Genomic DNA, 15,748 nt, shown 5'->3' on the forward strand with positions numbered 1-15,748 from the left:
CCGACACCGTGACCACACTTCATGGTGGACCCAGAGCCAGGATCACCCAGATAAGCTGCTCCCAGAGTTTTGATCCTTAGGAATTACGTGAGAAAAGGATATCATTGGGCTTCTTCAGTTGAGTTTCTTTTTTTCAGCCCATTTTCTCAGCCCTTTCTTGGCTGACAACCCAATCTAAAGTAGCCACTCAATGACTCTCTAGTATATAAGCCCTTTGTATTTTTTATAACACTACTTAATTACTACTTAATTTTAAATTACTACTTAATTTTCTTATCTATTCATTGTTTAACTAGCGCCATTATAATTTAAGCTCCAGGAGAGCCAGCATAGTTTCTGTCTTACTTAGAGATATGTCTTTTTTGCCCAGAGTAGTGCATGGCACATAGTAGGTGCTCATTAAATGTTTGTTGAATGAATAAAGTGAATGATATCCATATATATCCTTTCATGGAAGGACCAATGTAATCTTTGGATCTCTACAATTCTGAACGTAGTACCTTGAGCATGATCAGAGCTCAATTAACATTACAGACTGAATTAATATACTTTAGAAGACACTAAAGAACTGAAAAATGAACAGTGGTAATCTCAGAATCCCTCATAAAATGTGTGTGATCTTATTGTTTCATGCCTCTAAATTTGACCTAATTTATTACTCAGTAATAGATAATTATTATTATTACAAATAGTTTTTTTTTTCTTTTTTGCCTAATTGTTTGACAGTAAGGTGCAAATGTCATGACCCTTTAGCTCTAAATACTTTAGCAAGGTTCTTTGAAGAAGAATGACACTTAAGTTTTTTTTTTTTTGGTGGGGGGGTAATTAGGTTTACTTTGTTTGTTTGTTTATGGTGGAGGCACTGGGGATGGAACCCAGGACCTTGTGCACGCTAGGCATGGGCTCTACCACTGAGCTGTACCCTCCTCTCTCCAAGAACTTTATTTCACCTTATTAGGAGTTATCACACCCCTGAATTTGAATATTGATTAAATTGTTTCCAATATACAGTTCATACATTTCTCCAGTTGTCCCCAGAATATCCCAGTGGCTCTCCACTTCATTCAGAGTAAAAGCCAAAGTCCTTCTGAAGGCCCTGAGGACCCCCATCATCAGGCCCCCCACCCCACCCATACCTCTCTGACCTCATCTCCTCCCCTCCCCCTTGCTTACCCCTGTCCAGCCCCACCAGCCTCCTCCACGTTCTTTGGATCTTCAAGGCCTTCTCCCACCTTTTGCACTGACTATTCCCTGGGTGCAGAATTCGTTCTCACCTCCTTAGAGTCTTGGCTCAGATGGCTCAGATGTCCCTTCTCAGTGGTGTCTACCATGAATACCCATCCTAAAACTGCACCCCCGCCCCGGCACTCCCACTCCCTTGCCCTGTGGGTTTTCTCCGTCAGCATGTCGTCTTCTAACATATCGCTTTATTCACTTGTTGACTTTGTGTAACATCTATCTCCCTTATTGGAATGTGAGCCCCAGGAGGGCAGGGGTTTCCACCCGTGGTCACGGCAGTATCCCCACTGCCTAGAACGACGCCTGGTACCAACATCAGTGGAGCTGGTCCATCCATCAGTGGATGTTTGTGGGATGGATGAATGAGAGAAATGCCACCCATGGGCACTGGCAAAGGGGACATTGGGTGGGGTAATGATAATGACCTGCACACCTGCTGGAGAAGCCGGCCACATCTGGGGGAGACCCAGACGAAATGAGAGTGAGCCTTGCTAGCCAGGGTGACTGTGTGGTGGATTTCTTACCCCTGCCACCGGGATTACCTGTGTCCTGGGTCACATCCTGTATCTTAGAACATCCCTCTTATCTCAGAACATTTTAATACTCTCTTTTAAGAAAGAGCTAATAATACTAATATTTGCTGACATGTCCTATCGAAGGCTTACCGTGTACCGGTCCTGGTGCCAAATACACTAAACCTGGTGTCCCATTTAATCCTCAGCAATCCTGCAAGGCATGTATTACCATAAATCTCATTTTCTAGACAAAGATGGTTCAGAGGTTTCACTGACTTTTAAAATTAATATTTAACTTATTGAAATTGCAATTCAAAACCCTGGTTCTTCCCTAGGCTTCAACTTACAAATAATATTCTATTTGTGCTCAACATATTTTCATGATTGCTTTTAAAAGGATTTTGAATATTTGATTCCAGTTACAAAGTTAGACTCCCTTCAACATTTTAAATTGCATTTAAACATTTTATTGTATTCAGTTTCTTTTATGTACCTAAATGGCCTGACTTAACAAACAGAACCTTTCCAAGTATTTAAATATAAATTATTCTTCCAATAAATTAAACCTATAAATATGGTGAACTTTGAGGTCTCTTAAATGTTCCAATACAATATATGTGAGTTTAAGGAGTTTTCAGTTTAAAATTATAAATTTGAATCCATTACATTCCTACCGATTTTCAGTTGGAATTTCAAGATTTTTACTCTAAATAGGATGAATCCTATTGAGCTATAAATACGTAAATACCAAATGTGTACAGATTCTTTTACATAAAAACATTAATACCATGATTTGGATTCCTGTAAACTTTCTATTTCTATTTAAATCTTTAAATTTGCTCACTCACCAAGGAAGCTACAATATTCATATCACACTGTTTGGGGGGCTGCCTTCTTAACTCTTCTGAGATTACAGAACATTTTTCTCTTCCCTGCCATTGTTGTGTCAATGACCCCATGCTTCAGAGGAGGTGCCACATGGCCTAGGATGCCTAGATTTTTTTTTAACGCATTATTTTTTTTATTCTTATTTTTTATTGAAGTGTAGTCAATTTAAAATATTAGTTTCAGGTGTACAGCAAAGCGATTCAGTTATACAGATACATTTTTTCAGTTTCTTTTCCATTACAGCTCATTACAAGAAATTGTGTATAGTTCCCTGTGCTATACAGTAGGTCCTTGTTGTTTATTTATTTTATATATAGTAATATGTTAATTCCAAACTCCTAATCCCTCCCCTCCTTCCTGCTGGTAACCACAGTTTATTTTCTGTCTGTGAATCTATTTCTGGTTTGTAAGTAAAATTTGTATTTTTTTTTTTAGATTCCACATATAAGTGACATCATGATATTTGTCTTTCTCTGTTTAACTTCACTTAATATGATAATCTCTAGGTCCATCCATGTTGCTGCAAATGGCATTATTTCGTTCTTTTTATGGCTGAGTAATATTCCATTGTATATCTATACCACATCTTCTTTATGCAGTCATCTGTTGATGGACATTTAGGCTGTTTCCATGTCTTGGCTGTTGTAAACAGTGCTGCTGTGGACACTGGAATGTGTATGTTGGACTCCTAGATTTAAGTGATGTCACATTCCCGACCAGGAAACTCTACCACCTAATTTAATTCTGTATCTTTGGCTTTTAAGACTAGTCAAGCCATTTCTATCTAAAGCTAAAGAGCTTTGAACCAAATGGAATCCTACACTCTTTCATATTCTGTTGTCTCTTTGGACCATGCAAATCTTACAGACATTGAACTGGTGTCTGATTGAATCACGGCTTAGGAATCAGCTATTTTCCATCTCAAGGTGGAACTTCAGGCACAAGCGAGGGCTCGTCAGTTCTTTCCCAGGTCTGTTTTGTCACACCCTGTACTTCCATACCTGCGAGGTCACTGGCTCTCAGGACAGGGAACAGGGTGACTTCCTCCAGGGCCCTGTGTTGGATTCTCTCCTGCCGTAAAGGTTAAAGTTCACAGAAGGGACCAGAAGACACAGAGGCAGCAGAAGTACAGCTAGACGTGCTTCTCCAGAGGAAGCACAGAGGTGCCTGAGTCCTTTATTCATCTTCTTTTAAATTACAATAAGCCTGATTAGGCTGATAAGGCAGATGGCATTGTCTCCATGCCTCACTCATTCATTTATTCAACAAACACGTATCGCCCGTGTATTATGGGCAAGGCCATTGTCTTCAAGGAGCTCACAGTCTACAAAGAGGGCTACCAGCCAGAGCTCAGGGCTGAAGGAGGGACATTGATAAAGTGCACTGGGGCTCAGGGGAGGGAGAATGTCCCTCTGGTGGACAGCCATCAGGAAAGGCTTATGGGACATGTGATGTTCATCTGTGTTTACTGGGTGCCTACTGTATGCTGGGCACAGCTGGGAGAGGGGTTTCAGGGATGAGTAAAAAAATTAAACAAGGTCATTTCCGGTTGTGGGAGCTAACTTTATTGGGTACTTTCAACGTGCCAGCTCTGTTCTAAGTGCTTTACACAGACTGACTTGTTTAATCCTCCCAGCCCTTCTGTGAGGCAGGAAACCATTAATAGCCCCACTCTGTAGGTGAGGAGGCTGTTGCATTTGTCTGTGGGTTCACGGAAATCTACCCCCAAATGTAGTGGCTTAAAAGAGCCATCATTTTCTTTGGTCACAAGCTGGTGAGTCAGGAACTCAGGCAGGGCTCAGCAGGGACAGCTCGCTCCTCTCTGCTCCACAGTTAGCCAGGCTTGCGGCTGCGGCTGGAGGATCCAGATGGCCTTGTCCCATGACTGGGGCCCTCCAGTTGTCCTTCACGTGACTCCTCTTAACAGGACGTCTGGGACTTCTTTACGTAGCAGCCCACTTCCCAGGGTGCAAACACATCACATCGCATCTAGCACGTTCAGTTGGCTCACAAGTGTCACAGAGCCAGCCCAGGTTCAAGTGGAAGGGAAACTGACATGGGATGAGTGGCAAAGTCACATTGCAAAGGGCGTGCAGGGCGGAAGCAATCGCTGTGGCTGTCTTTGGAAACAATCTTGTGCAGACACGGGGTATAAATAACTTGCTCACAGTCCTACAACTAATAAGTAGGCTGTGGGCGGCCAGCGGGGTAAAGGCCAGACGTGCAGAAATGTAGAGGCCATTTCAGATAAAATGATGCATGTAAATGAAAGCCCAGAGACAGGAAAAGCTGGAGAGTCATGGCTCCCTTTGCCGGAAGAAGTAGGTAAACAAGAATGAAGCAAAAAAAAAAGGTAGGCTGGGGCCAGACCGTGGCTGACCTTGAACACCAGGCTGAACTGTTTGGACCTTGATTCTGTAGGCAGTGGGCAGCTGTGGGAAGGTCTGGAGCTGGACGGTGACTTGATCAGGATTGCTTCAGGGAGATTAAGCCAGCCCTATGGGTGCGGGGTAAGTGGGGGCAGCCCAGGGAGCAGGGAGCCTCCCGCAGGAGTGATGGAGTCCTGACCTGGAGGGCACATGTCGGGGTGGAGGGATAGGTCTGAAGGCAGGAGACCCCACAGGGGTGCTTTTGACACAACCTGGCAACTTGGCATTTTTCAGACGAGGAAACTCTTGCTCTGAGAGGTTGACGCTCCAGGATCTCCAGCAAAGCAAATGGCAGAGGCAGAAGGTAAGAGGTCTGGGGGCCAAAGGATAAGAGGAGGGTAGGGCCAGGGAACCCAGGTCTTTGGACCCCTAGTCCATTCCGGCACAATGGGAGTGTTCGTGGTGGGGACCAGAAAAGCTGGGGCTCCGGTGACTTCTTTGTGGAGTGCATTGATGTCAGCAACTTGCAGATGTCAGTCTCATGAATTGCCCAATGAGGAGATGTCTTGAGCCAATAGGAAGAGCCCGCCGTGGTTGGGTACCTGCACTCCTCCCGCTGCTGCCGGGAGCCCACATCCCGGGGAGTGAGACCTGGTCCACTACGGGGAGATGGGGGCTGGGGTTGGATGGAGAAACAGAGGCTTGAACTGTGTCATCTCCACACACTCTGAGTTGCTTTGAGGGTCTTTCTAAGTAATAAATTTTTTAAAAAGCAGCAAGGGAGAGAGAAGAGGGGATGTGATATGTGGTTCTTTCAAAGCTCTTAGTTTGAAAAGACACTGAGGTTTTTTTTTTCAAAGAGCCTGGTTGATCTCATTCTTAGCATCTCTGGCTGAAAGGGGGCTCCCCACCCCCTCTGTACTCGTTTCTCCCTGGGATTTGGACCTCTTCTTCTGACACACTTCATGCGGGGAGAGCTCATTTTGGCTTCCTCAAAAATTGGACGCTAAATTTAGAACTGGCCTCAAAACTTCTGATCTTTGAGCTCAACTTGTCTGGCTTGGCCCAGCCTGCAACAGTCACCTCTTATCACCATTAATGTTGTTCCTATTTGGTTCTCCTGTTGTCTTAGAAACATGAATTGGTATGATGGGTCACAGCCAAGAAACATAAGCCAGAGCCCACCAGTCTCCCCAGAAAGGACCCTGTCTCTGCTCTTCTCTTGTAAATAATGTTCTCTCGGAGCAGAACATGTTTCCCCCTCATTTTCTGGGAGCTGGGCCCCTTGGGCCCATTCCAAATTCCTCTGGTCTCCCTTCCATCTGCTGCAAGTTCCATCCCTGCCTTCCCATCCCTAGAATCACCAGAAACCAGGCCTTCGTTTGTGCCTGGGCCCAGCTGCTTGCCACCTGGACTCAGGCCTATTAACCCCTGACCCTCATCCTTCCCTTTACCTCCTTCCACAAAGCCACAGTTGGAGAAGGAGCCCTAAGCTGAGGGCCTTCCCTATCCCCACCGAATGGTCCTTCACACACCCAGTTCTGACCACAGACACGTCATCTCCCTCAGAGCCCAGCAGCTGGTTCTGAGTTCTGGTCACTGCCCCTCACTTCTGTGTGTCCTTGGGCAAGTCACTTGACTTCCTAGCTGAGCCTGTTCTACCTGTAAAATGAGGAGTGGAAGGAATGGGCCTCTAACCTTAGGGTGCACCCTGCTTTAAAACATTCCATGCATCTCTGTCCGTGATCAGTAAAAACCCGAGAAAAGGTCCTTTTAGCATGAAAGAGAGGAGTGTCACATGATGTCACCACAATATCCCTGCAGAGCAACAGTCTGGAAAGCACTAGAGGGTTCCAGCATCCCTCACTGACGTCCAGAGATGTAACCCCCCATAACTCCACTTGGAATGGTTCTGCGGGAGGCCAAGGCCATCTGGATCTCATCTGTGATAGTTCTGAAGGTCTACAGCATCCTCAAGATAAAAGCTAAATTCTTTGGAGCAGTGTTTCCCAAATTGCTTTCCATGGAACACTGGGATCCCGCGTGTGCTTGGGCTTTGCCAGTAAGTTTGGGGAAAGCTGGGTTTCTTTACGACAAGATTTGTCAGAGCCCCAACTCCAGGCGTTCTGCTTATGCTTCAGAACAGCCTTTGGTTTTGCCCTTTTGCTGTTTGTTTTACAGATGAGAGTTGAGGCTCAGAGAGGTTAAGTGATTTGCCCAGAGCCCTGCAGCCTGGACGACTGGGATCTGAGCCTAGACTGTGTTCCTAACATGAGGCTATATTTTCATCCCATGTTATTGGCCCCGAGAACCTGCCTTGTCCCAGCTGAAACACCTCAAGGAAAATAGAGCAAAGGAGAGCTTTCTGGGGAAGGAAAGGGGACAGTAAGGGGGCATGTTATGAGTAGAGGGAAGCCTCAGGTATAGGGGCACGTAGCTGTTTCCTGGGGACAACTCATTCGTGGCGGATGTGGACTCAGAGACGTCTCTGCTGCGCCTCGCAGCTGTCCCCACCCCTGGAGCAAGTCAGGTGAAGAAGTGCCACCCCTTTTATAAGAAAGGTTCACAAAGACTCGTGGCGATCCGGAGATGCCTGTTCCAGAAGAATCCATCGTTGCCCGCGGATTAGTACCACACAACTCCCCTGGCCAGCACAGCTGATTTCACGGGGGCACAGCAGCCCCCAGGCGGCCAGGGTTCTGAGAGACTGAATTAGTACTAGTCACTCGCTCATGCTCTCCTTCCTGTAAGCACATGCTGTGCACGGCAGACGGCGTGGCCAACAAGTTCAATGTCCCTGTTCTCCAGGAAGGACAGACCTTACACATGTCACGAGCGGTGCAGTTACCACCAAAGTGAGTTCTCTGAACGGAAGGGGCGTGGTTCTGTGACAGTATGTACAGCCGCGCGTGGCCTAGCTTAGGGAGGCTCTGTGTGGCCGAGGAGGCCATGACCCACGTGTCCCTTCAAGATGCCCTTTTCCAAAGAATGTAGTTGACTGACAGCCCTCAGTGCCACGCTTCCAGATCAGCCTCAGTGTTCACTTCCTCCCCAGGCAGCTCCTCACCAATGACAGCACAGCTGGCCACCTCTGCCCACCCAGGACCACTCTCACAGGCCGGCTGAGATTTGAGTGTCCTACGGTCTGAAGCTCTCCCTTCCCTCCCTCCTTTCACAGGTGTCAGACCTGACATCTCTCCCCACCATGTACAACTGCTCCATCGCTCCCTTTCATATCATTTTGACATCTGCTTTGGGTTTAAAAAAAAACAGTGTAATTCAATTGAGTAAATTGGAAAGCTTTTATTGGCTCTATTGAATGATTCATGAACCAGGAGCATCCAATCTAACAGAAAGGAGCTCCAAGGAGCTGTACAATAAAAGGCTTTCATAGGGAGAAAGGAGCAGGATCAGGGAAGTTACACTCGGCCAAACAGCGGGTTGGTTGCAAAGTTACTTTCCTTTAGAGGATGGGGGTGGGGAGCGGTGGTCTACCTGGCAGGTTACCTAACTAATGCTGACCCGGTGGTTCCTGCCTGGCTGGTTTAAGATTTCTTTTCTAGGAGAGCCTAGACTATAATTAGTCTCAGTTTGGGGATATGGGGCGTCAGCAACTCCATTTGGGGGCCTGTCATCTTGTGTTTAACACAAGGAAAATTAGAAATTAGGTGTTTTGAGCTGAATGATCAATGAAAATATAATCTCTCAAAGCTTGTATACAGCTAAAGAGTGCTTAAAGGAAAACGTTTAGCTTATTAGCAAAGAAAAAAGATAAAATCAGTGATCTAAGCTGCCACTTCAAAAAGCTAGACCAAGAAGAGCAAAGTAAACCCAAAGTTAGGAGAAGGAAGGAAACAAACAGAAAATTAACAAAGCCGAAAGTTGGTTCATTGAAAATATAAGCAAAATTGGTAAATTCCTAGCAGGATGGATCAAGGAGAGAGAAACAGAAGGAAAATAAATTATGAATATAAGGGATAAAAGAGAAGCTATGACCACAGAGCCTACAGACACTGGAAAAGAATAATAGTAAACCAATTAAAAGAATAATTAGAAATTATTATGAACAACTTTATGCCAATCAATTTGACAACACAGATGAAATGGACAAATTGCTTGACACATTATAGCTTACCGAAATTGACACAAATGAAATTGGAAGTCCAAAGAGTTTTATCTGCTAAAGAATTTGAATTCATGATCCAAACCCTTCCCACCAAGGAAACTTCAAGCCCAGAGAGCTTCACTGGTGAATTCTATCAAACATTTAAGGAAAAAATAACACCAAACTTACACAAATTTTCAGAAAACAGCAGGAGGGAATACATCCCAATTCATTTTATGAGGCCAGCAACACCCTGATACCAAAACAACAAAGACGTCATAAGTGGCTTGAATCCAGATCTCAGTACCGTTATTAAGCAGATGTATTCCTTAGTATGCTGCATATCCCAGACAGGTCATCAGGAAGACCTCACTTGTCACAGACACTCAGGGACAAGGCTGATGAAACTTCCATCTTAACAGAGGCTTCCACTATGATTAAGGCAGAGAAAGGAGACATAGCGAATTGCCTACTGATTCTTAAAGCTTCTGCCCTGAAGTGACATGTGTCACATAGGTGCATGTTCATGACTGTGTCCCACAGGGATGGGGGTGTCCTAACACATTCTTGGAAGGAGAGGAGAATGGATAGCGATTATCTGAGGAGTTATATATATATATATATATATATATATATATATATATATATATATATATATATATGTGTGTAGTAACAAAAGAGCCTAAATAAGTAATATGAGTGACCTGCCCAGTGAGAGACTGCAGAGTGGACAAGGGGACCTTGGGGCTTGGTTTTAAGAAATGCTACCAGCCTGAGAGAGGGGATGAGCCTGTGAAGGAGGCATCTCAATGGAGCAACCGGAGAGAGAGGGGAAAACCAGGCGAGTTCATGAAGGGACCGGCCGACGGTGTCTAATGGGATTGAGGGGTCAAGGAAGAGGAGGATGTGGACAACCAGGATGTCACTGGTACCAGGACAACATTATGTCTGTGGAGTGATGGTGGTGGAAGCCAGAAGGAAATGAGTAAGAACTGAGTGTGAGATGAAGGGAAACAGAATATGGACAGCCTCTTAAGAAGCTGGTTGTGAAGGGAAGGAACTGGAAGAGGACATGTGTTAAGAGAAGGTTTGTTTGTTATTTCAGCGGGAGAGACTAGCGGATGTTTGAATGTTGATGGGGACGGACTAGTTTGGAGGCAGTGGTTAAATACATAAGAGAAGGGAGAGTAGAAGGGTCCTGGAAGGCGGGACTTGAAAGTCGGCAGAGAAGGATGCCCTGAGGTGGGACTGGGGGGCTGTGGCTGAGCTGGGGTGAGTGGAGACCAGGCAGCAGAGGAGGCCAGAGGGAGAGGAAGTAACTGTAGAGCGACGCATAGTGAGGCTGAGACCCGGGAGGGAGAAGACCTGTGGCAGAGTCGAGTCTTGCTGGTCCTTTTTCTTGAAAAGATTTCATTTACTCCACAAATATTTATGGAGTACCTGCTATGTGCCAAGCCGGATCCCGAGCACTGTGGCTAGAGCTGTCCGCAGGACACATGCCATCCTTGTCCTCAGAATCTGTCCCTGCAGCCAAAGACGCTGAGTGGCAACAGCCTCTTTGGCAAGGCAGGTGTCTTCAGTTTGGACAGATTTACTGAATAGCAGCAGAAAGACGCCATCGATATGGGGATCAGAGGCAAACGGACTTCCTGGAATAGGAAGGGGGCTGTTGGAGAGGGCTTGTCCTCTGGAAGATCTTGGGAACTTTGGGAAAGGGAGGAGTGTGTATCCGGATGCGTCTCTGGTGCCACTTGATGCAGAGAATCCCTCTGTGCTTCGAGTGTGTTGGGATGTGGTTGTGATCGACTATATGTGTGGGAAGAAAAAGACAGACCAACAAGGTGGCACCTTCCTAGGAGACATGCCCATTCTGGTTCTTCACTTTTTTTGTTGTAGAAATTTGACAGCATGTACAAAAATGGAGAGAACAGTACAGTGACCCTCCACAGCCCATCATTCTCACCACCTCTTCCTCCTCCAAACACCTCTGACTAATCCATGCCTCTCATTGGACAATTAATCGTGTACTTTCTCATGAAATCTTAGTTTGGGCTACTCCTGAAACCAGCACTGTTTCTCGGGCTTTTCTGTCACGTGAGCCAATACCTTTCTTTCTATACTTCAGTTTGAAGTGAATTTTTTTTTCTCTTGTAATGAAAAGAATCCTGTCTAATGTAGAGACCCAGAGATTAGTCCCACCCAACCTTATTTGCCTGGCTCCCTGGGCCCAAGTACCCTTTCAAGGGCATCCACTGTTGTTAGTTATCTGTGGCTGGAAAACACACCATCCCAAACTTAGTGAGTATGGTAACCAGGCTCTAAGAAAGCCCTTAAAGGTCCTCACCTCCTGGTATTTATGCCCCTGAGGCGTCTCCTATATCTTATCAAGGTCACTCTGTGAGAGGAACAGAATGTAATGGAAATGATGATGTGTGACTTCCAGGCTAGGTCATAAGACACATTTGCACTTGGCACCTTGCTCCCCACACCAGGCATATCCCACTGCATGGTGATGTCCGAGTGAGCACACAGGAAGGTCCCTGGCCAAGCCCTGGAGAACCAGGGAGGGCTTCCTGGTAGAAGCAACAACCGAACTGTACCCTAAAACCGCATCTCCCCTCTGAATGCTCAGTGGACACAGGTCTCTGAAGGCACGTTCAGGGATGCCACTCACCCCGTCAGGACAGGCTCTCATGCCTCCCAGGGTGTCAAGGGACACATCTGGTCAATGCATCCACCCTGGAGGGGAGAAAGCCAGACATCGGAGCACTTTCTCAGGGGCCTCCTGCGGCTGGTGCCCCAGCCTCTGTGGTCAACTCAGAGAAGTGCAGCTAAAGGAGGAGGCACAGTCCCCACCAAGGAGGAGTGTTGGGGGGGGTGTCAGAAAGGGGGAGTTGACCCCCTGAAAACACACAGACACACAGCTCAAGCTGAACTGTCAGTGGGGAGAGGCTGGCTACTGGCCAGTGCTTGGGCCCCCCCACCCCCTCTGCCGACCGGCTGTCTCCATCCCTTCCTGGGCCTTCCCGAAGGTAGGAGCCAGGACCTCCCTCCCCTTCCAACAACAGCTCCTGCTCTCCTGCCCACACACTTCCCACTCCCACGGCCGCTCCCGGCAGAAGGCCTTCACCAGCCTGTCTTCTCCCCCAGGTTCCCACTGGTGCTTCATTGCTCTTCTTTTCTTCCCTTTTGCTAAATGTTCTTGCTTATGTGAAATGGCAATGGGTGGGCATGAGCGTAGGTCTCTGCACGTGTGTGTGTGTGAGCGTGTTCACCACCGGATATCGGCGTGTGAGCCAGACCCGGCATATAGGTGTGTACATATGCGGGGGGTCTCGGGCTCAGATGTGAGAGGTGTAGGGGAGGCAGGCAGAGGTCCAGACCCTTTAGCACCTCCTGGAAAAGACCTTCGCTGCTCCAGCCTCTGCCCACCTCCCAGCCTCAGAGCCTACCACCGCCACGGAACTCACCCTGCTCTCCCTCGCCCTCTCTCTCCCCTCAGCCTAGGGTTTCTGCTCCCAATTCCCATCCACCACTAGGCAAACTACTGCTTGTCCCTCAAGGCTCTGCTCAAGTGTCATCTCCTTCCAGGAGCCTCCTGAGCCCCTGGGTCTGTGCTGGCTGCCCCTACAGCAATGGCCACTGCCTCTTCCCTTGCTTGAAGGCTAGGACCTTGCCTGTGCTGGTCACCTTCCCTCAGCATCCCTGACGGTGCCAGGCCCCCAGTGGGAACTCGCTGCAGGGAGGTGAATGAAAAATAAAATTACATTACCATAGACATACACATATATATGTATATCTCGCTTCCCCCCACCCAGCTACACAATCTTTTGGTGGGTTAAGTAAGGTTCAAAGGAATTGTAGGGGGATGTTGGGGAACGTGGGTTCCTTTTATCTTTGGGATTGGGGTTGTGCCCCTCCACCCTCCTACCGACACATACACACCGGTACCACACGAGGCTGCTTTCTCTAAAGAATGTGAGAGTTATCACTCAACTTCTGATCTCTGGTTTAAGGCCAGGGCCAAACACCCTCAGTAATCACCCTCCCCACACGGAACACACGTTGAAGTCAGTCTGAGCCCCCCGGGGAGGGGGGGGGCGGAAGACTTCTGAGAGAGGGAGGCCCCGCCCCCTCACTGCTCCTCCAGCCAATCACTGAGCCCCTTTGGTTTCCGGAGCAAGGGTGGGGGCGGGAGGCAGGGAGCCGGGCTGGAAGGGGTTTCGAGCCCGGCAGGCTGCATGCTCCGGGGGCTGACGCAACTGGAGAATTTGGCTTCTTTTTATCACATATATCATTTTGCCATATATGGTCACCGAGAGCTACTGGCAGCGAGGCTCGGGCCCAGATGGTGGGCTCCCAGAGTGAAGTGAGCTACATACCAGCCCAGAACAAATAGACCATCGCTCACCCGCCGGACAGGTGGGTGGGCCAAGAGAGGGGCTATATATAGTTCTGCTCACATTCCTCTGCTAATGCATGTTGGCCCCCAAATGCTCAAACAATCTCCATTTCTGGCCCTTTTTACTGAATTTGCTAATTGCTATTCTTCTATAACCAAGGGAACGAAAAAAATTTCCTGAGGAATGTGGGGGAGGAGGTCTGCTGGCCTTTCCCTTCCTTTATCCTCTGACCCTCCCCTCCCTTCCTCCCGCCCCTTCTCCACTTCTTCCCTTAACTGCCCCCCACCACCACAAGTCTTTCCCATTTCCTCCAGCCCCAGCAGGCCTCCTCTGCTGATTCTCCTCATTTCTTCCTTTGCCGGAATTCCCTTCTTCCCTGTATCCCTCCAGCCCAGGTGAAGCTGGCTAGGTGCAGGTGAGCCCCTGACGCTGGGCAGGATTCAGAGAAGTGTGCAGGCGCAGCAGACAAGATCCCCCAGCTCCCGGGAAAGACCTGTCCCTGCCAAATGTTGGAGGCTCGCTCTCCCCGGCTGTCCTGACCAAGCAAGAGATGCTGCCCCAGCCTTCCCAGGCACCCAAGGTAGCAAAAATGGCAGCATGGGAAGCCATGCCCTGAGACTCTATGGGACCCAAAGAAATATTGGTGATTCCCAGAAGCCACTGTCAGGACAGCACTATATACCGCCGGCCTGAGACGCTCAAGATTTCGGAGGTTTACACCTCCAGCCCAGAGCTTCAGAGCTTCAGAATCACAGGTCGGAGGTGGCACTGTTACCTGCCAGGGTGGTGGCTCAATCCTAAAGCAAAGACAGATGGAGCGAGGTTAGACCAGTTCTGGAGTGGTGGGTGCAAGCTTGACGATGTTCTCAGGAGCAGCTGACCCTCTGATGTCAAGGGAGAGGAAGGCAGGCGGCCAGGCCAGCCTCTCGCATAGGGTGCAGAAGCCATTCTTAGAGAGTACAGTCTGGGTGAAATGTGGCTTTGGTGATCCCTGTCTTCTAATTTGCTCCAAACAGCAGGCACTGATTCTGCCGGCAGTGCACTCCCTGTGCCTTTAGCACGCAGCAGGAGCTCAACCCTGCTATACATGAGGGGGCTTTTACAAGCTACTGGTGTCCTAGCCCAGTACATTCTGATCTAGCAGTCTGAGGTAGGTTTGGGGCATGTGATGTGAGATACACCTATTCCCCCCAGCTTCCCTAGTGATCTGATGCATGTGCAGCTGCAAACAGGCTGGCTCTTCTGGGGGTATCTGGCCCGAGCCCACCAGCTCCCAATCCCCCAACCTGGAGCAGCCTCAGGTCCCCTGAGCAGAGCCCCTGACTAGGGGGCTCAGGGGTCCAATTGGCTGGTAAGAATGACTCCTGGTCTGGGACTTAGAACCTGACTCCCATCTGGCTCTGTCCTGAATTACCAGAGCCCCCTACTCAATGCTCCTAATTTCTTAAAACCCCATTTTCTTCAACCACAAAATCAGGAGGTAGAGAACTTCTGTAAAGACCAATGAGATTGTCTACATAGTAGTAATGATACCAAACAATTACCATGTACCCACACCATGCTGGGTGCTGAAGACATGCTATTTTATTTGGGTCTGCTACTCTGTCCACTTTATAGATGAAAGAATTGAATCTTAGGGTAAATTCCTGGCCAGGGCCCCCTAGCCACTGACTGCATAGGAGAGCTGGAATACAATTCCAGAGCTTGCAGGCCAAACATAAAGGGACTTGTTGCTGGCTGTCTTTTCCAGGATGTCAAAGCTAAATCTGACAAGACAGACTCTGAGAGGATGCTTCAGGTCATGCAGAGAAATGCCCTGGGCACGCTCCCCGGTTCTGGCTCAAGCAGCATGGTGTTTCCCCAGCCCTCCATCGTGGGCTGCCAAGGAGTGGGTTTCAAAGCTGGCCTCTTCATTGAATAAGAACACAAAATAGTGGTTGGCCCAAAGATGATGTGACATCAGTCAGCTGAGAGAGAGAACAGCAGCCACCCTCTACTCAGCAGAAAGGAAAGAAAATACAAAACAGGAGGAGGGTGGCTGCATGAACAGTGGGTCTATCTCCAAGCCAGGAAGTCGGTAGTGTGTAGGTTCCGTTCTCCTCCATCCCACCTCCACCTTCCCCCTGCTCTAGGAGAAGGTGGAAAATGAGGTTAGTGTCATGGGGGAGTGAAGGTAGAAGCAGCCTGAATCAGGAAACTGAGCTGTTGTGACTGGAATTGGCAAGTCCG

The 15,748-nt window shown here is 48.1% G+C and overlaps 1 protein-coding gene across 1 annotated transcript in view; it reads left to right on the forward strand.

Moving 5' to 3' along the window:
* The first annotated feature begins 5,071 nt into the window (after nt 1-5,071).
* The window catches only part of MYH10 (myosin heavy chain 10), a 179,626-nt gene continuing 168,949 nt past the window's right edge, over nt 5,072-15,748 (forward strand). Inside the window, exons 1-2 of the mRNA XM_074342224.1 lie at nt 5,072-5,152; nt 5,306-5,375. The gene's annotated coding sequence lies outside the window, so the exon portion shown is untranslated. The remainder of the gene's footprint in view (nt 5,153-5,305; nt 5,376-15,748) is intronic.

Source organism: Camelus bactrianus, chromosome 16 (assembly GCF_048773025.1).
Source record: "Camelus bactrianus isolate YW-2024 breed Bactrian camel chromosome 16, ASM4877302v1, whole genome shotgun sequence".
Lineage (NCBI taxonomy): Eukaryota > Metazoa > Chordata > Mammalia > Artiodactyla > Camelidae > Camelus > Camelus bactrianus.